We start from the raw sequence: 26,264 nt of genomic DNA, 5'->3' as shown, positions 1-26,264 counted from the left end.
TCGCGGTGGCCCACCAGGTGCCTTTGGGAGCTCACGTGCAGGATGTGGAAGCAATGGCCTTCTGCTGCTGCTGCTGCTCCCGAGCACCTGGTCTGCTAAAGCATTTGCAGTCTCAGATCAAGGAGGATCAAGATTGGTAGCCATAGATCAACTTCTCCATAAATCTGTTCAAGCCCTTTTAAAACTACCCAGCTTAATGGCCATCACCACCTCCTGTGGCAGCATATTCCAAACACCAAACATGTGTTGTGTGAAGAAATGTTTCCTTTTATTAGTCTTAATTCTTCCCCCCAGCATTTTCAATGTATGCCCCCTGGTTTTAGTACTGTGAGTATTCTTATTTACCTTTATTGGCATAATAACACAATAAAACACCATTTATACATGTTTTTCAGTAACAAGAAATAGAATTTTTGCTACTGACTCAAAAATCTCAGTGCAGTCGGCATTCAAGAGAAATTTAATTATTATATTGTCAACAACCTCACCAATACCCATCAATAAAGTATCTAGATATTTACTCCTAGACCTATTATAAATGGGGCAATACAAATAGATTAATTGAACCCATTTTGTTGTTGTTGTTGTTGTTTCTTGGTTTTCAGATTTTTCTGGCCAACCTTAGTGATCCCCAAAGTTTGCAGGAAAATCTGTTTAGCATCAATGTGGCCCAATCCAAAGATTTAGATATCCGCAGATGGGCGGCACACATAAGCAGCCATCTCCATAAGTCAATTTCTTCCAGGTAGAAGATCGCACTCTATTTTAGCTATATTCTTCAAAGTTATAGACCAGTGGTGGTGAACCTATGGCACGGGTGCCAGAGGTGGCACTCAGAGCCCTTGCTGTGGGCACTCATGCACAGAGTCCATCATGTGGAGGGTTGGAAAATCACCCCCCTACACACACACATATCTAAGCTGGCCTGAGCACGATTCTTTACCTGGGCGTAAGCTTGGTTGCTGGCAATGGGGCTTGCTTCTGAGTAAACTCTCCTAGGGTCGTGATTCACCTTTTCGAAGCATTACACGGTTGCTTCACCAAGCTTACTCCTGAGTAACGCGTGCCTCGGAGTCAACCGGTTTTCCTAAACGAAAACCTCAGTATTCCGGTTAAATTGCCATGTTGGCACTTTGCAATACATAAGTGGGTTTTGGGTTGCAATTTGGACACTTGGTCTCGAAAAGGTTCACCATCACTGTTATAGACAGACAGAAACCTTTACTGGCACAGTCAGCTATATTCTGGTTTTTCAAAAAGAGATGAAAAGTTGAAGTAGCCAAATAGGTCAAAAGAAAAATCTAAAATACCTTTAATGTAATACACTTTATTTAGATCAGCCTGGATGATGGCTGGGAGGGAAGGTGGCACGCTCAGTCTTTTGGAGGCTAAGCAGGGCCACTTAGATAGGACACTGCCAAGGAAGACTGCAGAGGAAGACAATGAGAAACCACCTCTTCTTCTTACTTCCTTTGAAAGCCGCTTGTAGGAGATGCCATGAGTACAGTCCCTTCCGCACATGCAGAATAATGCACTTTCAATCCACTTTCACAATTGTTTGCAAGTGGATTCTGCTATTCTGCACAGCTGCAAAGTGAGGAATGAAAGAGAATTATTCTGCATGTGCGGAAGGGACCTACATTGTGACTTGACATCACTGAAATATATAAATGACTGTGTCAATAAGCCTCTTCTTAATAACAACTGGATTTTGCCTCCCCTGTTTCCTGCAGTTCTATGAAATTTTCCCTTGGCTCTTCGACCATTTCCCAGGTCCGCACAAAAGGGCGTTTTGTAGCAGTGATGTTGTGTTTTCGTTTATAAAGAAAGAGATAGAAGAGCATAAGGAACAGCAGTCCCTGCATGATCCACAAGATTACATTGATTTCTACCTTCTCCAGAAAGAGAAAGTGAGTATCTCCTTTGGCCCCTGAATCTGGGCCATCTGTCATCTAATGAGACTCGCCATTCCTCCCTTTTGGGGGGAGAGAACTTTAAAATTAGAATGCTGGACGCCACTCCTCCCTTTCGGGGGAGGGGAGGGAACTTTAAAAATAGACTGTTGAACGCCATTCATACTCTCATTTTATTGAGATTTATTGTATAATTATTAGAAATAGTTTTTACGGTTTTATCGCTGCTTTTAAATGTTTTAGTTATCCTATATTGTTATCCTTATATGTTGTACACCACCCGGAGCCCTTCAGGGATGGGGCGGTATAAAAGCCAAATAAATAACTAACTAACTAACTAACTAAATACATACATACATACATACATACATACATACATACATACATACATACATACATACATACATACATACATACATACATAACAATTAAAGCTTTAAGTATTGAACTGTTAACTGAGTCAGTGAGTCTTACATTCTGCTTTGGCCGGGTGCAGGGCACCTAAATAACCACCTGGGGAGCAGAACATTTAGGTTACTGTCCTGTCATACTCCAAGGTCTTGTTCAAACTTCCTGGTGCTACGCAGCACTTTATCTCCCATCAAGTATGCATGCTTTACATTTTAGTAGTTCAGATGCAGAACTCTGCCTTTATCCTTTTTTAAAATTTTAATTTATTTTCATTATTACTATAAACGGAACAAAAAAGAAAAGGAAAAAACAAAAGAAATATTACAATTATGTCAGAAGACGAAGACAAAATAAATTGGGCATATATCTATCTATATAAAAATCTATCAGTACGTTTTTCTGCTGACAGGTAATCTCCCAAACTACTGGACTGATTGCTTTGAAATTTTCACACAACCTTGCATTTGCGTGTGGCCAGGTTTTCGTACTATTTCCACACCTCCTGTTGTGTACATGTCACAACTGTGCCTGTTATTGTGTACATGCCAGACCTGTGACAGTTGAAACCACAGTGCTGTTCTGCAACAGCGCCATCTGCTGGCTGTCAAAACAACACCCTCTGATACAAGGGAAACAACCATACCTTCCTTGAAAACCGCTGCCATTTGGAGTGAAAGGGATGGGGTCCACAATCTGGACATGGCCCACCCACCCTAGCGGAGAAAGGGGAAGGTGAGGGAGGGTCCAGGGGTTGCTGGACCAAATGCTCTGATACATACATACATACATACATACATACATACATACATACATACATATCTGCAACTGCATCAAACTGGCTACTCATATTTAGGTTACTGTCCTGCCGTACTCCAAGGTCTTGTTCAAACTTCCTGGTGCTACGCAGCACTTTATCTCCCATCAAGTATGCATGCTTTACATTTTAGTAGTTCAGATGCAAAACTCTGCCTTTATCCTTTTTTAAAATTTTAATTTATTTTCATTATTACTATAAACAGAACAAAAAGAAAATAAAAAATAAAAATAAATATTACAATTATGTCAGAAGACTAAGACAAAAGAAACTGCATATATTATACACAATAATCTAATAAATGATAGACACTTAATTATAATACCTTTTATTGCCAACAACCAATGACATCATAATAAAATACCTTATGCAATGTCTGATGCACCTGATAATATCTGCATTTATCCTTGCCGGATAGCATCTGATTCACATCAGACCACTTTTCTAGTGTGTTCAGATCTTGCTGAATTCTATCTCTATCTTCCGGGGTGTTCATCTTCCTGCCAAGCTTCCTGCCTTGAGCATCTTGCCAAGATCTTCATAGTAAGCCTTAACATTTGTAAGGGTCTTCATGACCATGCCATTCAGCCCCATGTGGACCATCACAAATTGGAAATGATCTGCAGGAGTGATACATTCTGGTCTCCTGTCTGAAATATATTTTACTTTTGCCCCCTGGCAAAGAGGATGGGAAGGAGACAGCGGAAAAGAGGCTGCCCAGCTACTCAGTTCAGTCAAAAACTACTCAGTTCAGTCAAAAATGGTCCTAGTAGAAAGGGGAACAGATTTCCCAAGCTACTGGCCCACCAGGACATTTCGGCGGCTTTAATGGCCAATCCAACCCTGAGCAACATCATTATAATTCATTCATCTCCACTGCCATTTTCCTTTGTTGACAACAGGCAAAGAGTGACCCCAACTCCACCTTTGATGATGGGAACCTGGCTCAATCCATTTTTGACCTCTTTATCGCAGGATCAGACACAACAGCTTCAACTCTGCAGTGGGCCCTACTCCTTATGGCAAATCATCCAGATGTTCAAGGTAAGGACATCCACATCAGGATGAAAAGAGTAGCTTTCACTTTACCTTCTCATTTTCAATAACGGTTTGTAACAATTTGTGAGTATCTTTGTGAGACCCTACTGATGATACCACCCAGGTTTGGTGAAGTTTGGTTCAGGGGTCCAAAATTATGGACCCTCAAAGGTGTAGCCCCATCTCCTATTAGCTCTCATTGGAAACAATGGGGGTTGGGGCACTCCCTTTGGGAGTCCATAACTTTGGGCTCCCTAAACCAAACATCACCAAACCCAGGTCATATAATCAGGAGAGTCTTCTAAAAAATCCCTGAAATTTTGGTGCTGCTAGCCTAAAATTTGCGCCCCCTGCAGGCCAAAAATTGAAAAACACTGAAAATACAAAAGCCACCACAAACGAATCTGCATTTTTGTCGCCCACCACAAGGTGGCACCCTGGGCAGCTGCCCACTTTGCCCAATGGGATGAACGCCTCTGGTGTGGCACTCCCCGAGCGAGGTTTTTGGAAAACGGCAGCTGTGTGAACGGCAGCGGCTGGAAGGCACCATCCCTCTCTCCTTTGCCCAATCAACCTACCTTCACTGCGACCATCCGGTGCATCGCCGAGGCCTGGGGACACGCCTGCCCTGCCCAGCGACTCCAGAGCCGTCTCGCAGGGCAGGGGGGCGTGTCCCCTGGCCTCGGCAATGTGCCGGATGGTCACAGAGAAGGTATGTCGATTGGACGACGGCGCTCCGTGGCGCCGTCTTCCCGTTCGTTACCGGGACCGTTCATGCAAACGGTCCCGGGGGGGTTGGGTCGGTGTCATGTATGCCGATCCCACCCCCAGCGTGGCTGTGCAGAATTGGCCCCCCATTGAGTCTCTTTACAGGACAGAAAGGAAGGGGGATATAAATCCAAACTCTTCTTCTCCTTATTCTCTATCCAATGCCAGTTGATTTTCAACCTAAATGCAAAACTCTTTTCCTAACAGAAAAAGTCCACAAGGAGATGGAAGATGTTTTGGGTTCCTCTCAATTATACACCTATCAAGATGTGAAGAAATTGCCCTACACTAATGCTGTGATTCATGAGATTTTGCGTTTCCATTATATCTTATTGATTGGGATCCCCAGACGATCTGTGAAGGATGTGAATCTGCTTGGTTTTCTCATCCCAAAGGTATAGCCACTTTTTATAGCTACACTTTTGGACCCAACAGGAAATATATATTAATAGAAAAGACTTTACAAGCTGCATCTGCATAGGAATTTCCTTTGCAGGCCTCCTTGAAGGGCAAGCTTCCTAACTTCCTTTCACCACAATGATACACTCTTGCACTGAGATCATTGCACTATCCCTCATAAATGGCTTGTTCCATCTGCTCTGTCCTATTTGTGTTAATTTGCCCCCCACCCCCGCCCCTTAGATCAGTAACTGGAAACAGGGTGTTCAATCCTTTCTTTCAGTTTGTTTAACATTTATGTTATTTGCGCTCCACTTTTCTCACTGAGCCTCAGGGCAGCTTATGTAACATAACGTATCTGCGGGACTGACTGTTTCTCCCAATATACCCCTCAGGGACTATTACACTCAACCAATAGCAATCTACTGGAGATCCCTGGCCCAAAAGTTCTGTTCTGGCTTCAGGATAGTCCCTGAGGACTATTGCTCTCTGGTCAGTTTTAGTTTTTGTTTGACATTTTGAGTAGGCTGACCAGACGTTCCGCTTTTGGTGGGACAGTCCCGCCTTGAAACTTGTCCTGCGTCCCACTGGTTTTTTCAAATGTCCCAAGTTTTGGAAGGCTGCCGCACTGCCTTCTGGGGCGCAAGGCAGTGTGGCAGCCTTCCTCACGATCACAGGAGCGCACGGCCTTCTGGGGCGCTCCCATTTTCTGTCCTGTGAGACTCAGGCCCTTTGGGAGCTATAACAATTCCACAGAGCCTGTAAGATGGAGGCCCAGGCCCATGGTTGAGGACAACAAGGGTTGTCCACCTAAACAGGCCTCTCCACTTGTTATGTTCATTTCATATTCTTTTACATTCTTTTTCACATTTTATGTTCTTCATTGATATTCTATATTAGTTATTAGCCTGCTGGTTATAAAGGGACGGGCGCCACATTGTGAAAATTTTAGTTTTAAATCTTTCTATCTAATTGTATAACTGTGCATACTGTTGTGTACTGCTCTGAGCCCTGCTTGATGAGGGAGAATGGTTTATAATTTGAACGATCAAATTAAACACAATAAATCAGTATATGCAATAAGGTGAGATCAATAATAAGCAGTGCTAAAGAACTGGAGTTTACATGTCTTTGTCCATCATCTAAAATGCTTCCCCATAGTGATAATCAGATTTTTTGGAACAGATACAGATCCAAGGATTCACTCTAGGTCTTCTTCTACAGAGTCAATCATATGTGTCTTTTACAATTATTCCTACTCTGACTGTCCTAATGGCACACTGTCCACCATCAACCTTCTCCCAACATTCATCTGCTTTCATTAGCTGCATACTGAGAGATGTGGGTATGGACTGGTCCTTTGCAGGAGAGCCAGTGTGGTGTAGTGGTTAAGAGCAGGTGCACTCTGGAGAACTGGGTTTGATTCCCCGTTTTGCCACTTGAGCTGTGGAGGGTTATCTGGTGAACCAGATTAGCTTGTGCACTCCAACACATGCCAGCTGGGTGACCTTGAACTAGTCACAGTTCTTTGGAGCTCTCTCAACCCTATCTACCTCACAGGGTACTTGTTGTGAAGGGGGAAGGGAAAAGAGATTGTTAGCCCCTTTGAGATTCTTACAGGAGAGAAAGGGGGATATAAATCCAAACTCTTCTTCTTGTTCTTCTTCTTTATAAGTTTGAAGAGATTTTCGAACATCATGGAAGGTGTGTGAGATGACTATGGACTCCTCCTCAATCTTCAAAGTAGCTTCTGGTATTCCAAACTGGGACTTCAAGAAAGGTGGAATAAACACTGAATTGAGTTTTACATCTGAATTTGCCCCTAGAACTGTTCATTTCTCCAATGAAGATAACTTGTGTGCTCATCTCAACACAGAGAGCAATATTTCAAATTAAGCAGAGCATCTGGTTGGATCTAGCTAGGCTTTTTCCTTAGGGATTTGAGGTATTTTACCGCTGCTGAGAAGAATTCAATGTCATTACAGTTTGTCTGGATTACTTAAATTTGTTGTTCTTTCTTATAATCCTGGAGTGCATAAATTTGTTGTTCTACCTTATATATTATTATTTGAAAAATCTGTATCCTGCCTTTCTGCTATTACAAGAGTCACCAAGGGAGCTAACAATGAAAGAACTATTGAACAATTGAACAATGTAAAGCATACATAATTTTTTAAAAAATTACAATTAACCACCACAATTAACCACCATGCTTCCTTTAAAACACACAGATAATTCTTTTCAAGAGTCAAAAGGCGTCAGATATTTTGTTCAGGGAGTATTGATGGATTGTGCCGTTTTTGAAGTATTCTGAGTCAACTATGCTTTCCTTTTAGGGAACCATTGTCGTCCCAGATATTGCCTCTGTCCTTCTGGATCCCAAGCAATGGGCATCCCCTCAAGAGTTCAACCCAAATCATTTTTTGGACAGAGATGGGAACTTTGTGACTAGAGAAGCATTTCTGCCATTTGGTGCAGGTAAATGGAGAACCCTGAATCAGTTCAGCTCATGTTGGGCCTTTCACTTACCCCTTTTTATGGTGAAATAACAGTTTATGATAAGATCAGCTATTTTTAATACACTGTTTAATCCCAAGTTTGTTTGACCTGTATCTTAAGAACATAAGAACATAAGAACTAGCCTGCTGGATCAGACCTGAGTCCATCTAGTCCAGCATTCTGCTACTCGCAGTGGCCCCCCAGGTGTCTTTGGGAGCTCACCTGCAGGATGTGAAAGCAATGGCCTTCTGCTGCTACTGCTCCTGAGCACCTGGTCTGCTAAGGCATTTGCAATCTGAGATCAAGGAGGATCAAGATTGGTAGCCATAGATTGACTTCTCCTCCATAAATCTTTCCAAGCCCTTTTTAAAGCTATCCAGGTTAGTGGCCATCACCACCTCTTGTGGCAGCATATTCCAAACACCAATCACACGTTGTGTGAAGAAGTGTTTCCTTTTATTAGTCCTAATTCTTCCCCCCAGCATTTTCAATGAATGCCCCCTGGTTCTAGTATTGTGAGAAAGAGAGAAAAATTTCTCTCTGTCCACATTTTCTACCCCATGCATAATTTTATAGACTTCAATTATATCCCCCCTCAGCCGTCTCCTCTCCAAACTAAAGAGTCCCAAACGCTGCAGCCTCTCCTCATAAGGAAGGTGCTCCAATCCTTCAATCATCCTCGTTGCCCTTCTCTGCACTTTTTCTATCTCTTCGATATCCTTTTTGAGATGTGGCGACCAGAACTGAACACAGTACTCTTAAGTTGGGGCGGTGCTGGGACAAGTCCACGTCAATCAGCTGTTCCTTCCTTTTCCATTTCTAGCCTAGTAACTTCTATTTGTGCCAGCTTCCATTATTGCCCTTGGAATGTCTGGCACAGTTAAATGTTGGTGCTTCACAATCCATGCAAGTACAATGAAATGGGAATGATTCTTTCCAGCCATAGGTCCATTCTGTACAGCACAAAAAGACATCTGGGGGATGTCTTAAAAAGAGGTGTCTTCTGGCGTGCTTTCTAGAGCAAAGGCAGCCAGAAGTAATGGAAACTTGAGGCTAGGCGGAATATGTGTTATTCATTTGACTTGTGCCTGTAATCATTTCACAGGGGCCCGGATATGTCTGGGGAAGCAGCTGGCAGAGATTGAGCTCTTCACCTTCTTCACCAGCCTGCTGAGGTCATTCACCTTCCAACCACCAGAGGGAGTCAAAGAGCTCAGCAAAGAGCCTTCAGTGGGGCTCACTATACATCCCCGGCCTTATAAACTCCGTGCTGTACCCCACTCAAATGCTCAGTAAACTATGAAAATATGCACTAGATTTGCTACAGCTTTTTTTGGAACAAGAAGCTTGCGTTCTACTGTGTTTTGTCCAATGTCCAGGAGTTTATCCACTTTTGGCAGATGTCTGTTCATAAAAAGCCATGGCAGGGGGAATAGCAACAGAATGCTGGACTCGGCTGCGCCAAGTACTGCATTTAGTTCTCCCTCCCCACCCACCTTTCCCCGCAGAAAGCCTGGCTGCTGTTTCCCATACCCCAGAGGACTTGGGAAGCAGCAGTGGTGGATAGACCTGAACGCTGAGCTCAACTGTGCCAAGAACAGCATTCCATTCCTCTCCTCACCTCTTGCCAGCGTGTCCCAAACCCCAGAGGACTTGGGAAGCGGTGGTGGCAGAGCATTCCGGTCTCTCTCCTCCGTACATGCTCCACTCCAAAAGCCGATAATGCTGAATCATGTTTGGCTCTATTGCCTCCTAGACTATTCAGCTCTGGCAAATGGCCTGGTTTTTATCGATAAATAACACACACACCTCCAAACCCCAAGGACTAGCCCATTACTTTTTGGGACGAAGCAAGAATTATTTCAAATTCCTTGCTTGGCTGTGGGAGAGCTTTTTTAATTGCTCTGTGACTTCATGACAGACTTTGGTTAAATAGGTCTGGTCTTTAGACTCTGTCAGCCATGACTCGTTTGGCGAAGATAAGGCAAGCTGTCGGGCTATGTAGGGATGATGAGCGAACATTCTGAGACTTCTGTTGTGATGGAGGGCATCTTTGGATCAGCGCACCACTAGCTGTGTGGCTGGCTGTGACTGAGAAAGTACAATACTTGGGGCTGTTTAGACTCTTCTCTAAACCTGGTAATGGCCATGCAGCTTGTCGAGAATTGGGCACCTCTTGTCCCATTGTGGCACCTCTTGTCCCATTGCTGGGATTGGGCACCTCTTGTCCCATTGTGAACGGGCAATTGTAATCTGGATGGGCAAAGTTTGGAGTCAGGGCAGGTCTGATCAACAAAGTAAATCACTCACAGGTCTATTTAAATATACTGTTATGATATGATAGGACAGTTTAATTATTAAATACACTAATGAATCCCAAGATGTTGTCTGGTGTCTTCATTTGAGGGGTACCTGGGAATATCTTGGGAATTTTTCTTTCCTCAATGTACTGTATTATTGTAATCTTAGAAGTAGAGAACTAATGTAGATCCCACCCCCTCCTTCAAACCACCGACAAGCCCTATCCTATACGTAGGTGTGGGTTCATGGCAAAAGAATGAGCTCCCAGCCCAGTGAAGAACTGAAAATGTCCCCCTCTGGCAGCTGAGGAAACGTTTCTAGGATCTTTTCCCATTGGAGCCAGGAGGTTGTGGCTCATGAAGCCCTGCAGCAATGCAATACTGTTGGGCTTGAGCATGGGTGGTGATGTCACAGGAGTGGGACCCAGCCCCAAGTGGGGCAAATGGGAAAGCAGGTTTGGGTTCCCAGCCCTTGCTTGCCTATCACTATGTGGCTGCCCTTTGGGGTTGAGCATTCAAGATAGGATACTTGGTAGGTTTCTTCATGAGACGGGTTAGCCACAGAGTATTTCATTCATTCATTCATTCATTCATTCATTCATTCATTCATTCATTCATTCATTCATTCATTCATTCATTCATTCATTCATTCATTCATTCATTCATTCATTCATTCATTCATTCATATTTATAATCCGCCCTCCCCTGAGGGGTATGAATTTTGCTAAGTGCCCTCGACGTGCCAATCCCACCACCACAGCACCAAGCATCTTGCTCTAAGTCTACAAGGCAAGGAGCTCTGAGACAGTTCTATGCCATGCAGCTTGCCTAATTAGTTATGGGGTATCCTGGCCAGGGTTTTTGTAGGGCTGGAGGGCAGCATTTGGATGTTGGGAAGTGCTGCCACAGGGGAGGAGATGATTAGGTGTGGCTTTAGTCAGCCTCCTGTTCTCCTCTGGGACTTTAAGATGCATTTGTACTGAGGCAGGAGGCCCTCATAAGAACATAAGAACAAGCCAGCTGGATCAGACCAGAGTCCATCTAGTCCAGCTCTCTGCTACTCGCAGTGGCCCACCAGGTGCTTTTGGGAGCTCACATGCAGGATGTGAAAGCAATGGCCTTCTGCGGCTGTTGCTCCCGAGCACCTGGACTGTTAAGTCAAGTTTTTGGTTTCCACTGATGCCTATGGTCTACACTAGTGATTCTCAAAGTGGGCACCACCGCCCCCTGGTGGGTGCTGCAGCAATCCAGGGGGGCAGTGATGGCCACAGGTGTATTTGGGTGGCGATGAATAATTGTAAGGGGGCGGTGAAAGCATAAAAGAAAGAAGAGAAGATTTAGAAAAATTGATTTATGTATTCTGCTCATAACTCTTAATTTTTCTTTGAACAACGTACTGGACGTTGGCTCGGTTCCCGCGTACTCCCTCACTTGCATTGAGGTATGTGCAATCGCACACTGCTACTGATCATGTGGTGCCACTGAATTGCCGTTCCAAAACACATGAGCACTACGAGCATTGCTGCGGGCAACTGCCACTTGTGCGATTGGTTGATCACAAGGCCAAAGCCTGGAACAGCAGCGATAGTACTGGCTATGTAAAGGATTCTATGGTGTTGATGTTCAGGACAGCCGCCTGGCCTTGACTGAGTTCCATAACCCGGGCGATGGGCCAGCATCTGCGGCGGAGACTCTGGCGGAGACCTTATCTCTGCGAGAGAGATGAGAACTCCGTTCCCATGGGAATCCGGGAGGGGGGATGGGATGGACAGAGTTATAACCTGTGCTTCTGGCGGGAGACTTTATTCCTGCCACGTCGTGTACGTGAGCTTTCTAGGATGTCTGAATAAACGGTCTTTTACACCAAAAAGCCTTTTATTTCTGCTTCTATGGAATTCCTTACATTGTGGCAGAAATCCTAGTTCATCTATCTTCCTAGTGCAGCGGACCTCTGGTGTCTCGGCATGGAGAGGTTGAATATTCCTGAATCTGTGGAAGGTGCGGTAGCCCCCAAAGAGGGCTCCGAGCTTTCCCTTATGGATTTGGAGGAACCGGCGGGAGAACGGGTCTCGCTGGTAACTCTTTCCCGTCCTCGTATCGACACGAAGTCTTCCCTTACTCCGTTGGGGACGAGGGACGAGGAGACGACCATGTGGACTTGCATGAGTCGTTTGGGGCGCTGTCTATGGATCGGCGCCTGTGGATCGGATATCTGCCCGTTTCCGTGTGGATTACAAACCTCAGATGCAACCTGTCACGGAGGAGACGGGCCTGACCACCTTCCATGCGGCAACACAGGAGTCCATGGAACGATTCCTGGACTCGTATTTTGGTGATGCCCCCAAGAACCCCCCGTGGCCTAGCACTGGGGCCCGTCCTAAGACCACCGCTGAAACCCGGGACTATATCGGGGATTGGGAGGGGTATCCGTACCAGCTTCCGATCGGACCCCCCAGATCCCGGATCTGCAGCTGCACCTGAGGTGCTCCGTGGAGCCGCCGGTGGGCACGAGGTCCTGCATTCTGATGAAGAGGAATCCGAAGAAAGCCTGCCTTCCCATCCGGATCTATTCCCCCTCCCATCGAAAGAGAGCTGGGATGAGGAAGTGGGCCGACTGCGAGATGCCCAGGAAGCATGGGCCCGTGAACGCCAGCTATGGGAAGAGGAACGAGAGCAGCTGCAACAAGAGCGTGAAAACCTGCAAAGAGACCGGGAACAGCAGCGCAAAGAAATCCAACTCGAATTGGACCGTGCCAAAGACGCGCTGCAACGGCAATATGTGCAGAATCTATCAGTCCATGATAAAGTCCTGGAACACTCCAAACTGGACTTAGAGCGTCAACGCGAAAGCGTGAAGGCCATGCGTACGCAAAGTGAACTAACTGCAGCTATTCAACGAGACGAACTGGCCAAACTGGAATGAGAGAAAGCAGCTTTGCATGCGCACCAGGTTGCCTTGACTCGCAAGGAGAGAGACTTAGCTGCCTTGGAAAAGGAACTGAAGAAGCAGCAGGACAGGATGCTTCAAGTTGGAGTCTACGCGGTCACTGGTACAGCCAACGCCAGAGGGGCGACGCTGCTGGGTCCTGCTACTCGCGCATCTGCCACTTTCCAAAGACCTGCTCCCACCAGAACACCAGCGGCGCCGGCGTTGGTGCCCCCACCTCCACCGATTCCGGCCCTCCCTGCGCCGCTGCCTCAACCTGCGCAACCGCCGCCCCAGCGCCAAGGGCCGTGGAGAGAGGATATTACAGACCTCCAATACCTGCCCGTTTCGATGGGACCGCTTCCAAACTCCCCTACTTCATCCTACAATTCGATGCCCACATGGAGGACTATGACGATTTGTACCGGTCTGAACGCGAAAAAATACGGGACATCGGTTCCGTCTTGGATGGAGCGGCAGCCGACTGGTTTGTGACTCTTTTTGATCTGCAAGGGGAAGATACTCGCACGGTGCCTGCGTTCCTCCAGGCCTTAAGGGCTCGCTTCCAAGATCCGGGTGCTGAAAATGAAGCCATCCGCACCATCAAATCTATTCAGCAAGGCAACCGCTCCTTTGCAGAATTTGCCCGTGAATTTCGTGCGGCGGCTGCTCGACTCCCTCCTGAGTGGCCTGAGCGCATGAAATGTGAATACTTCTCGGATGCTGTCGGCGCAGAACTGCGTGAAACGGTGTTTTCTTATTCGGATCCCGTACTATTGCTGATTGGATCGAATTAGGATCTCAAGTGGCGTCTCGTTTAGAGTACGCTTCGTGCGGGGGCCGCCCGCCCAAAACCGCCGCTCACGACCACCGCTGCGACTTCATAAGCCAAGCCCAGCAGCCTCTACCGAAACTACCTCCGAGCGCCGTCGCCGTCTGGGATTATGTCCTTACTGCGGAGGACGGGTCATCTAGCTGCCAACTGCCGAAAAACAGAAGCCAACCGCTCCGGCCGCGCGCACCCCATCTGCCAAGCCACCACGCAAATCCGGGCCGCCCCCAATTTCGTCTAAAGCGGTTACCGAAGGCGACCAGAGGAGGGGAAGCAGCTGTTTGCCTCTCTTCAGCCCCCCATGGATATGGGATCGACTCCAGATCGCGGTGAGTGAAGGCAGCGCTCCCATTACGATTCAAAGCGATTCTGGCCAACCCGCTAAGCACACTTTCGTATTATAGCCTCAGCCCTTGTAGATTCTGGGTGCTCCCATTTGTTTAATGAGGCCCCAGGTGGCGAGGAGGAACTTGGACTAGACCGAGTCCCCTGGCTAAGCCCATACCGTTCACCCAAATGGACGGCAGTCCTCGGGGCGAAGGACCGGCCCAGTTCAAAACGCAACCGGTCCTCCTCCGCTGCGCTGACCATTGGGAGAAATTAGTTTTATTCTGGCGCGGTGGCCAAACACTCCATAGTCCTGGGCATGCCATGGTTGTTGTTGCATGAACCAAAATTCATTTGGAAAAGAAAGGATCTTAGAATTCACTGACCCTCCCTGCGGAGAACACATGAATTGGGGGGAAAACTCACCTCCTCATGACATACCCTCCCCTGGCTTCATCAGCGTGCAGCTCTAATTGCTCCCGATTCTACCGGCATTCCACCGGCTTACCAAGATTTAGCCAGAGTATTTCAGGAGCAAGAATGCGATCAATTGCCACCCCATAGAGACACTGACTGCAAAATCGTATTACAGCCAGGGGCTCAACTGCCCAAGGGAGAATCTACGCGCATGAGTCCCAATGAGGAGAAGGAACTTCGTGCCTTCTTAGACAAGAACCTTGCTCACGGGTTCATACGACGGGCTACCAAACACACACATGCTGCTCCTGTATTGTTTGTTAAAAAAAGGATGGGTCTTTAAGGCTCTGCACGGATTACCGAGGACTCAATGCGGTTTCCCTGTCCAATAAATACCCTTTGCCATTAATCAAGGACCTTTTAGATGCATTGGGCAAGGGACGCATTTTTACTAAGCTGGACTTAAGAGAAGCTTACTACAGGGTCAGGATTGCGGAAGGCTATGAACATTTGACTGCATTTAACACAAAATTTGGACAGTATGAATACTTAATAATGCCATTCGGGTTAAGTGGGGCCCCCGGAGCTTTTATGGCCCTTATCAACGAAGTTCTCCATGATTTATTATACAAGGGAGTAGTGGTGTACTTAGATGATGTCTTAATTTATTCACAAACCATGGAGGAGCATGAAGCCTTGGTTCGGGAAGTATTGAAACACTTGCTCAACAACTCCCTCTTTGCCAAACTTTCTAAATGTTGTTTCCACCAAACCTCTATCGACTATTTGGGTTATCGGATCTCTTCCGAGGGGCTAAAAATGGATCCTGCTAAGATTGAAGCGGTCCTCCAATGACCTGCCCCTACCAATCGGAAGGAACTCCAATCCTTCCTAGGGTTTGCTAATTTCTATCGGGACTTTATACCCCAATTCGCTGAACTGACTCTCCCACTCACAGACCTCTTACGCACTAAGGGTAAAGACCCACAGGCTGCCAAGCCCGGGGCCACCCTTTCCTGGTCTAAAGAATGTCAGACAGCCTTTCAACATTTAAAATCAGCTTTTACTACCGAACCTATCCTAAAACACCCTGACCCAGATCTTCCTTTTGTGGTTCACGTGGATGCCTCGGACAAAGCGCTTGGTGCAGCCCTGTTGCAGAGAAATAAAGATGATAGGCTGGTTCCGTGTGCTTATTTATCAAAGAAATTCTCCGGTGCTGAGCTCAACTGGACTGTAGGGGATAAAGAGACTGCGGCCATCAAAGTAGCACTTTCCACCTGGCGCCACTGGCTGGAGGGGGCTAAACACCCCTTTCAAGTTTGGTCGGATCACAAGAACTTGGCCGCTCTTTCCACCCCCCTCAAGATGTCCACAAAACAACTCCGTTGGGCCGATTTCTTTTCTCCTTTCTCTTTCACTGTCCATTTTTTCCCTGGAAAAACCAATAAACTGGCTGATGCGCTCTCGCGCCTGCCCGGGGAGGGGGGTGGAGCTGCATTACGGGATATCCCGTGCACTGTTCTCTCCCCCTCCCAATTGGGGCTGGCTGTCACTCGATCTCAGACGTCCACTCCTCCTTCTCCACCCATTCCCAGCCTGGTCTCTCCTTTCCTACGAGAACTCGAGGAGGCGGGGCTGCGTGAGCCACCAGCGGAGGAAGGAGACTCCCAATTGCGCCTGGAGAATGGTGTTTGGCGGCGGGGGGATTGTTGGTACGTGCCTCCCCCCCTCCGTAAGCAGGTTCTTGAGGCCTGTCATGATGCCCGCTCGGCTGGACATTTTGGTTTCCTTAAGACGCTGCATTTGGCCCGCCGTCAATTTTGGTGGCGCGCGATGCGCAAGGACATTGAGACATATATCAAAGGTTGCTCTGTTTGTGCGGAAGCCAAATCTATTCCGGGAAAACCCCATGGTCTGTTGAAGCCTCTCCTGGTGGCCTCCCGCCCCTGGGAAATCATCTCCATGGATTTCATTACGGATTTGCCAGAAAGTCACGGCAACACGGTCTTGTGGGTGGTGGTGGACTTATTTTCTAAACAAGCCCATTTCATCCCATGTGCTTCCATTCCCTCCGCTCCTAAGTTAGCGTGTCTGTTCATTCAGCATATTTATCGTCTACACTCCGCCCCCGTTAAGGTGGTCTCCGACCGTGGGCCCCAATTCATTTCAAAGTTCTGGAAAGCTTTCCTGGGCTTGTTGGGGGCCGCCCCGGCAATTGCCGCCCCCTACCACGTTCAAAGTGACGGTGAGTCGGAGAGAACGAACAGAACCCTGGAGCAGTATTTACGTTGTTACACCAACTATCACCAAGACAACTGGTGCGAGTTAATTCCATTTGCAGAATATGCCTATAATAATGCGGTTCATAGCAGTACAAAAAAAAACCCCTTCGAAATTGTGTCTGGTCGGTCCTTCCCTCCGTTGCCGCAACTACCTGCGGAAGCGTTGAATCCTCCGGAGTTCCAACAGTGGATTTCATCTCTGGCCGAGGGGTGGAAAACGGTCCAGACCGCCTTACAGCAGGCTAAAGACTCCCAAAAACTTCAGGCGGATAAGCACCGCTCGGACTTCCCTTCACGTGTGGGCGCCTGGGTGTATTTGTCTACCAAAAATCTCAGAGACGTACATAAATTTTCAAAACTGGGCAAAAGATTCGTGGGACCTTTTAAGATTACTAAAGTGATTAATGATGTCACCGCCCGATTGGACTTGCCTAATTCTCTAAGTAATATCCATCTTGTCTTTCATTCTAGTTTGCTCAAGGAGGCTCCCGTTTCCGATGCCTGGCACGACCCGCGGAGAGACCCCCGCCGACTATAATTGATGGCCACAAGCATTACGGAATTGACGCCATCCTGGACTCTCGTTTTAACCGCAAACGCTTGCAATATTTAGTCTCTTGGGTGGGATATTCCTCTGGGTATAATCAATGGGTCTATTCCGAAAATATTGCCGCCCCTGCCCTCGTTTCTGCTTTCCACCGCACCTTTCCGCACAAACCTGGGGGGGAGAAGTTTCTCTTAGGGGAGGCAGAGTGTAAAGGATTCTATGGTGTTGATGTTCAGGACAGCCGCCTGGCCTTGACTGAGTTCCATAACCCGGGCGATGGGCCAGCATCTGCGGCGGAGACTCTGGCGGAGACCTTATCTCTGCGAGAGAGATGAGAACTCCGTTCCCATGGGAATCCGGGAGGGGGGATGGGATGGACAGAGTTATAACCTGTGCTTCTGGCGGGAGACTTTATTCCTGCCACATCGTGTACGTGAGCTTTCTAGGATGTCTGAATAAACGGTCTTTTACACCAAAAAGCCTTTTATTTCTGCTTCTATGGAATTCCTTACAGGCTACTGGCAGTATTACCAGCAGATTTTGGAGCACGCTATGAATCAGGAGATTTCCCGTAATTATTACACGTAATATAGCTCTAAGTTAGATTGTTGTGATATTGTGACAAGTTAAAGAAGAAGAAGAGTTTGGATTTATATCCCCCCCTTTCTCTCCTGCAGGAGACTCAAAGGGGCTTACAATCTCCTTGCCCTTCCCCCCTCACAACAAACACCTTGTGAGGTGGGTGGGGCTGAGAGAGCTCTGAAGAGCTGTGACTAGCCCAAGGTCACCCAGCTGGCATGTGTGGGAGTGTACAGGCTAATCTGAATTCCCCAGATAAGCCTCCACAGCTCAGGCAGCAGAGCTGGGAATCAAACCCGGTTCCTCCAGATTAGATACATGAGCTCTTAACCTCCTACGCCAGTTAACTAACAAATAGTGCGACTATAATTGGTGAGTATTATTTATTTATTTTGTATTAATTATATGCGCTTTACAATTAATAATATCATGTTTATTTATTTCATTAGTATTTATTTTAGTTTGTTTTTTACAAAAATATTTCAAAAAGTTACCAAAAAAATATTAATTAAAAACACCTCCATAAAATTTTTATTTTTTCTACAGATAATAATGGCTCAACCAAAGAAAAAATGTAGACAATATTATACCGAATATTTGAAATATGGCTTTATTGAGTCGCCTGTAAACAATACATTACCAACGTGCCTGCTTTGCCAGAAAGTTTTATCAAACGAAGCTATGAAGCCTTCCAGACTACAAGAACATTTGACTAAAATTCATGGTGATAAAAAAGATAAGGATTTATCTTATTTTCGAACACTAAAAGAAAAATGTATCAAACAACCGACATTGGCAAAACTCTTTTCAACCGCAACCATACAAGATGGCGATGGCTTGCTTGCTTCTTACAATATTTTGTTAATAATTGCCAAATCGGGAAAACCTCATACTATTGGTGAAGAACTAATTATACCGGCTATAAGTGAAGTAATACGTACTGTGCTACCCAAGCCAGCATCTGATATTATCAAGAAAATTTCGTTGAGCAATAATACAGTGCAAAGAAGAATTGATGAAATGGCTCAAGATGTTGAAGATTCATTGTGTGGATATTTAAAAACATCTCGGTTTTCTGTTCAACTTGATGAGTCAACTTTGCCAGGAAATGAAGCTTTACTTTTAGCATACGTGCGATTCACAAAGGAAGGACAAGTTTGCCAAGAATTATTATTTGCAAAATATTTGCAAACTGATACTAAAGGAGAATCAATATTTCATGCATTGGATGAGTTTTTTTTAAAGAAAAAGAAATACCTCTGAGTAATATCTTATCAGTAGCCACAGATGGTGCTCCAGCGATGGTAGGGCGCTACAGAGGTTTTCTTGCATATTTAAAAAAGGAGGTGCCGAATGCATTCACAGTACACTGTATCATCCATTGTCAACATCCCGTTGCCAATAATTTAAGTGCACGCCTACATAATTCATTACAATATGTAATTAAAGCTATCAACACAATCAGAAGCAAATCATTGAATGACAGATTATTTAAACAGCTTTGTATTGAAAACGATGAAGAATTTAATCGTTTGCTGCTTCATACAGAAGTTCGTTGGCTGTCAAAGGGTGCCTGTTTTATAAACTGTTTAACTCGGTGCTGGAGTTCTTGAAAGATAAAAATGATGCTTTACGGTCCAATTTAATTCAATCCAAAAGTGACATCGCTTACTTGACAGACTTGTTTCAAAAATTTAATGAAAGCAATCTTCAGCTTCTAGGTGATGAAGTGAATTTAATAAAAACAAAATCTGTTATTTCTGCATTTGTGACAAAACTTCTTCTGTACAAACAAAACTTTGGAAGAGGGGAATTCAGCCAGTTCCCAAATTTATCAGGAGCAGAAAAAAAAGATGAAGACATACTTTCTTATTGTGAGCACTTGGATGCTCTCCATTCAGATTTTAATCAATGATTTGATGATATTTTTAAAATGAACATACCTGATTGGATTTTGGATCCTTTTTCAAGTGCAAACACAGAAGAATCTCCACAGTTACAAGAAGAACTGATGGAAGTAACAACAAATGATGACTTGAAATTTAAATTCAAAAGCGGCTACCAACAATTCTGGCTGCAAAAGGAAATCCCTATGGCTTATCCTGAAATATGGGCTGTAATTCAAAAGTTCTTAATTGCATTTCCTTCATCATATTTAGTGGACTGTGGATTCAGTGCGGTAACCAATTTATTAACAAAAAAAAGAAACCGATTGCAAATAGTCAATCGTGGTGATTTAAGATTACTGCTGACGAAAATAGAGCCGAAGATTACTAAATTGGTAGCAGCACACCAGGTTGATCCTTCTCATTATTTCGAATGTTTTAACTTTTTTTGTATTACCTTTCTATTCTGAGTTTATCAATAGTTTCATAATTTCAAAGTTCAATGTTTCTAATTTACACCTTTCTTTACTATATTTTACGAAAAAGGTAGAAACATTAATACATATATCTTTCTGTTTAATTGCTATTAAAATTTAAAAAAAATAATTTCCAGGGGCGCTAAGTAATATTTTTTCTGGAAAGGGGGCGGAGGGCCAAATAAGTTTGGGAACCACTGATCTAAATGGATTCTCCTGAATTCATATGATTTTTGAATAGTAATGAAACAACCATGAAACTATACAGTCTACAGGCAGAACCAAAACAATAATGCATCACATGCTCCCTGGTGCACCAGTGGCACAAAAACCTGTTTGAAAAACAGGGATGTTCAACATCCCCATGACAAGGATCAACATGGCTGCTAAATACTGTGTCAACAAGCACAGAGGAACAGGCTTCAGAACTATGTCTGCACTGGCAGCTAGCCCCTGATGCCCCTGGTGCGTGTTTCTGTGTTAGAATCTGTGGTAATAGACTTAACATGTAAGTTCAAGACAAATTTGCTAAAAGCCAGAGAATTAATGAGTAACTGTGGCTGTTTCTGCATGGCCATGGTGGAGGTTGGGTCGGCGTACATGACGCCAACCCAACCCCCCTGGGACCATTCACACGAACGGTCCCAGAAACTACCGGGACGATGGCGCTGCGCCACGCCGTTGGCCAATCGACCTACCTTCCCTGCGACCATCCGGCACATCGCCGAGGCCAGGGGATATGCCCCCTGCCCTGCACGACTGCTCCGGTCGCAGGGAAGGTAAGTCGATTGGGACAGGGGGAGGGATGGCGCCTTCCAGCCGCTGCTGTTCGCACGGCAGCGGTTGGAATCAGCTGTTTCCCGAAAACCTCGCTCGGGGAGCGAGGTTGGGAAACAGCAGCTTCGTGCCGCTGGGGAGGCGCAAGGGCGGCGCGGCTGCGAAGCAGCTGTGCCCCCCATGCGAACAGCTCCCTGGGGATGGGGTTTTTGCCATCCCCAGGGCGGTGTATTAGGCCCATGCGGAAAGGGCCTATGCTTCAGATGCAACATTTGGAACCATGGCAGTCTGCAAAACAATGGATGACAGTTCTTGGTGGCAAGCTGAATACACAGATTCAACAGGTTGCCGCAGGTGGGGGATCGATGAGGATCCCTGTTTTTCCAGCAGGTTTTTCCACCACTGGTGCACCACAAAGCATGTGATGTGTGATTGTTGTGGTCAGACATGTGGCTAAGGGCTTGAGCTGTGATGTGATGTTTGTTTTGGGGTGACTTAGTGCTGAAATTATGAGGATCCTTGAACATCCCTGTTTTTCAGGCATGTTTTTGTGCCACTGGTGCGCCAGGGAGCATGTGCTGCATGATTGCTTTGGTCAGACATGTGACTAAGAGCTTGAGCTGTGACGTGATAGTTGTTTTGGGGTGACTTGGTGCCGACATCCTGAGGATCCTTGAAAATCCCTATTTTTCAAACAGATTTTTGCGCCACTAGTGCACCAGGGAGCATGTGATGCATGATTGTTTTGGTGCTGCCTGTAGAGTACAACATGCTTTATAGTTTCATGGTTATTTCTTTTCATTACAATTCAAAAATCACATAAATTCTGGAGGATCTGTTTAGATTCTCATTTTAGCCAGACCCGTCCTAAATCTCCGGGTTTTCTGTTTGACCTTTTGCAAGCCAGGGGAGAAGGATATCTCCGTTTCTCCTCTTGCAAGCTGAGTGCAGCAGAGGCATGGAAGGGAAATCTCAGGTTTGTTTTTCCTTTGCAAGCTGCGTGTGGTGGGGAAAATACCTGGTTTGCTTTTCTGTCTTTTGCAAGCCAGGCAAGAGGGAAATCTCCATTGGCCTTTTGCAAGCAGAGTCCAGCAGAGGCAGGGGAGGAAACCTCCGGGTTTTGAAAGCTGCCTGCAGTGGCTGGGAAGGGGAACCTCTGAGGTTTTTTCTTTTTCAAGTCCCCCGCGCGCACAGAAGCCCAATTCGGATTGGCTCTGACTTGGGCAGGATGCATTCGGGCTGGATATGGCCCAAATGTGGCCGAATATGCCTGGATTCGGCCCAAATAGGTGATTCGGTGCAACCGAATAACCAAGCCTAATGGAAATAGAAAACTGGGGGGGGGGGAGGCAATACAGAAAGACAATTCAGTTCCCCTTGCTGTAAGATGCAAAGATGGGGTGGAGGAAGCAAGAATAATGTTGGGAGTACTAGCATTTTTGATTGGTCTGCTGGTAGTCTCCTGATTTTCTACTTTCTCAAATAACTCTGGCCAAACAGGCCCAACCTCCGAAGCCACTTTGGTTTCCTGTCATTGGAAGCACTTGAGAATTGCCATTCAGATTTTCTCATGGTTTCACCCTTTTTCATTAGGGTGTGGTATTTTGAAAAACTATGCTAATCAACCAATTAAGTGCCTTTCAGTCCTTCCAGTCCTGACGGGGTTAATTACATGGGCTGCTAGGCATTCAAGGTGCAGTTTCAAATAAAAGGTTGCAAGTAGGCTGGGAGATTCAGGTGCACTAAATCCTGGATTTGGCCCGAATCTGGGTGCATTCAAGAATATTTGAACCAAAAACAGCCCGAATATGGCCTGTCCGAATATTCGCAAATCCAAATGCAAATCATTTTTGGGTATTTTTTGGATATTTTTTGGTGTTTTTCACATTTTGGCCTGCAGAGAGCGCTTTTAAAGCTACTGGCATCAGAATTCCAGAGTCTCATCTGGAGACTGTCCGGATGATGTCACCCAAGTTTGGTGAAGTTTGGTTCAGGAGATCCAAAGTTATGGACTCCCAAAGTGGGTGCCCCCATCGTTTTCAATGGGAGCTAACAGAAGATGGGGACTACCCCTTTGAGGCTCCATTACCTTGGTCCCCCTGAACTAAACCAACAAACTAAGGTGGTACCTTCAGGACAGTCTCCGGATGAGACCCTTAAATTTTGGTAGCTTGAAAAAAGCATTTCAGACAGGCACCCCACGAAATTTGCCCAGATTCTCTGCTCTGCAGTGCCCTGACTCCATTGTAGCCAATGGGGAATTTCTGAGTTGTGTAAGCAGGCTGCACATTTCTGAAGATTTTTGAAGTTAGTGACACCAAAATTTTGTGAACTTTGCTTCTGGGGGTTCAATTTTTTGGCCCCCAAAAGGCTTATTTTGTTTCTCTGCTCCTACACATGAAGCCTGCTGGCTGAGTTCTCTCAGAACTCTCTCAACCTGCCCCCCATTGCCCCAAGAAGCAAAGTTCAATAAGCCTGCATGCTATTACCAGGAGAACCTCCTGGAGTCACCTTGAAAGTTCGGTGCCTCTATCATCAAAAATGTGCAGCCCGCACAGAAATCCCCAATTGGGTACAATGGTGCCAAGGCACTGCAGAGCAGAGAATCTTGGGCAATTTCTTGGGGTGCCTGTCAGGGGTGCATTTTTAAAGCTAGCAACACCAAAACATCTGGGTCTTATCCAGAGACTATCCTGATGATACCAACTGAGTTTGGTGAGGTTTGGTCTAGGGGGTCCAAAGGTATGGACCGCCATATCTTTTTAGCTCCAATTGGAAACAATGGGGAATGGGGCACCCCTTCTGGAAGTCCATAACTTTGGACTGCCTGAACCAAACTTGACCAAATTCAGTTGGTATCATTAGGACTGCCCCTGAATGATACTCTGAAATTTTGGTGCCAATAGCTTTAAAAATGCACCATCTGCAGGCAAAAACATAAAATAATACCAAAAACCCACAGATGAAACTGAATGTTTTGGGTATACCCAGATATTTGGGTATATCCAGATATGTTGCTTGTCTTATTCAGGCATACAGATAATTTTATGCCCAAATAAATCCGAACTTTACCGAATTTCTAGGGTATAGACCAAACCTAGTCGCAAGGGCACACTTTGAGAACGTTTTAGAGCTCTCAACAATGAATAGATGTTCTGTCCTCTCTTAGTACATCCCACACGGTGGGAGGGAGTTTATTCTGACCATGAACATGAACACTGCAAAATCATCATTGGCACTTGAGCAACGTGTTTCCTTTCGGGCCTCCATGCAGTTCAATAAACACCGTCCTGGCTTTCCTTCTTATCCAGCAGGAAAATAACATGACAGTATGTTTTGGAGCTCAGACTGGGTGTTACCGCAATTAGTTTGTGGAGGCAATTTGCTTCATTAACATTGCTTCCAAGATGAGATTTTCATATTGCACCACAGAGCATCCCTGGCTCTTTACTCAGTACATATTTCTTGCATCCTAGTGATATTTCATTGGCCCTCTCTGCACAAGCCTTTTAAAACATTTTAAGGCGGGAAATAAAACTTTTCCTCCATGGAGTTCTGCATTGTTACTTCCAAACTTTTTATTTCCAGCCTCAAAACATTTTAAATGAATCTCTTCATTTCTTCAGTTGCTTGTGTGACCTACTTACTGTGTTTCTCATGCTTCTCTGGTTCCCTAAACCATTTCTTAGCTGATTCTCCCCTGGCTGTTTATTTGCAGTATTTTTGTGTTTGCTCTTTTATTCGTAGGGAGGCATTTCTCTGTTCTTTTATTCGTGGGGTGGGGTAGAGCAATCTTCCAAGCACTGAGTATACGAGGAGTATCAAACGCAGTACAAGCTGTGAACCATTGAAGCATCGATTCAACCCAGTACTTTAAAAAAAGGAAAAAATTCAAAATGGTGGCCAGGAATTCCTTTGAGGGAATGAGTACAGGCATACATTGAAGGGGGAATGAAAATGTTTCAGGAACATTTTAACAGAATTTGTGCAGACGGAATTTTGTGCAGACCATATGCCTCTCCTCCCTGCACAACTCTGGACGGCTGGAGGGACATGTCCATGCTTCACTCTGGGGGTTGGAGGGCAGTGTGGGCATGTCCCTCCAGCCATCTTGAGCTGCGCAGGGTGGAGAGGTAAGTAAACGGGATACGGACGGACCAAAAGCGGCACCCTCATGCTGGTGCGGTTCGCACCATGCCGGCGGGAAGACAGCACTTCTGAAAAACCTCACTCCCTGAGCGAGTTTCAGAAGCGGCGTCCACATGCTGCTTGGGGGTGCGAGTACAATACTGCTGTGATGCGGCAGTTCCAGCTGTGAGAACAGCGCCCCAGGGAAGGTTTTTTAACTGCGGAAACAGCCTGACTTTAAAAAAACCGTTAGTAACCAGCCAATACCTTTCTGCCCATAATTTCTGCCCTGTTATTGTGAGTCCTAGCCACTGCTGCCAACAGGAAAAGCTCCCTGTCCTCTGCTAAGTGGCAGCCTTCCAAATACTTGGAAAACGTACAAGTGCATCTCTCATGCCATGTATATTTCATGATATATAACATCTTAATTGTTCAGAATATTCATGAAAAGTGTTCTTCATAGTCTGGTGTTGGATTATGCTGACTTTTCATAATACCTCTATTATCTATAATTGTTTGAGTGACATGTAGTGGAACAAGTCACAGTGATAATCACATATGCTACTATAATGCATGTCTGGATGATCGCATTCCTTAACTACTTTGTTTTGGTGCTGGAAGACTTGTTATCTTCCAATCTTAACAAATGGAATATATAAATGGCTGTCAGATGAAAAGCTGAGAGAAGTGGAAATGTCTGTGAAGGAAGCAAGAAGTCACTAGAGAAAGTGGATTCATGTTGTGCTAGGAAGGTTTCTAAAAGTTTAAGAATAGGCAGGATAATGTTCGGGGTACTCGTGTGTCTCTTGATTCTTCTCTGCATAAAACTGTTCCGGTCAAACACGTCGTATCCTCCAGGACCTCATCGACTGCCTCTCATTGGAGGCATTGGTGGTTTTGGTTCAGTGAAATTCACAAAACTTTTATAGAGGTATGTCTTCT

General features: G+C 45.6%; 1 pseudogene; it reads left to right on the top strand.

The window, feature by feature from the left end:
- The window catches only part of LOC125438521, a 76,269-nt pseudogene extending 66,704 nt beyond the window's left edge, over positions 1 to 9,565 (top strand).
- The last annotated feature ends 16,699 nt before the right edge of the window (positions 9,566 to 26,264 follow it).

The sequence above is a fragment of the Sphaerodactylus townsendi genome, linkage group LG08 (genome assembly GCF_021028975.2).
Source record: "Sphaerodactylus townsendi isolate TG3544 linkage group LG08, MPM_Stown_v2.3, whole genome shotgun sequence".
Lineage (NCBI taxonomy): Eukaryota > Metazoa > Chordata > Lepidosauria > Squamata > Sphaerodactylidae > Sphaerodactylus > Sphaerodactylus townsendi.
This window is presented reverse-complemented; position numbering and strand designations above follow the sequence as displayed.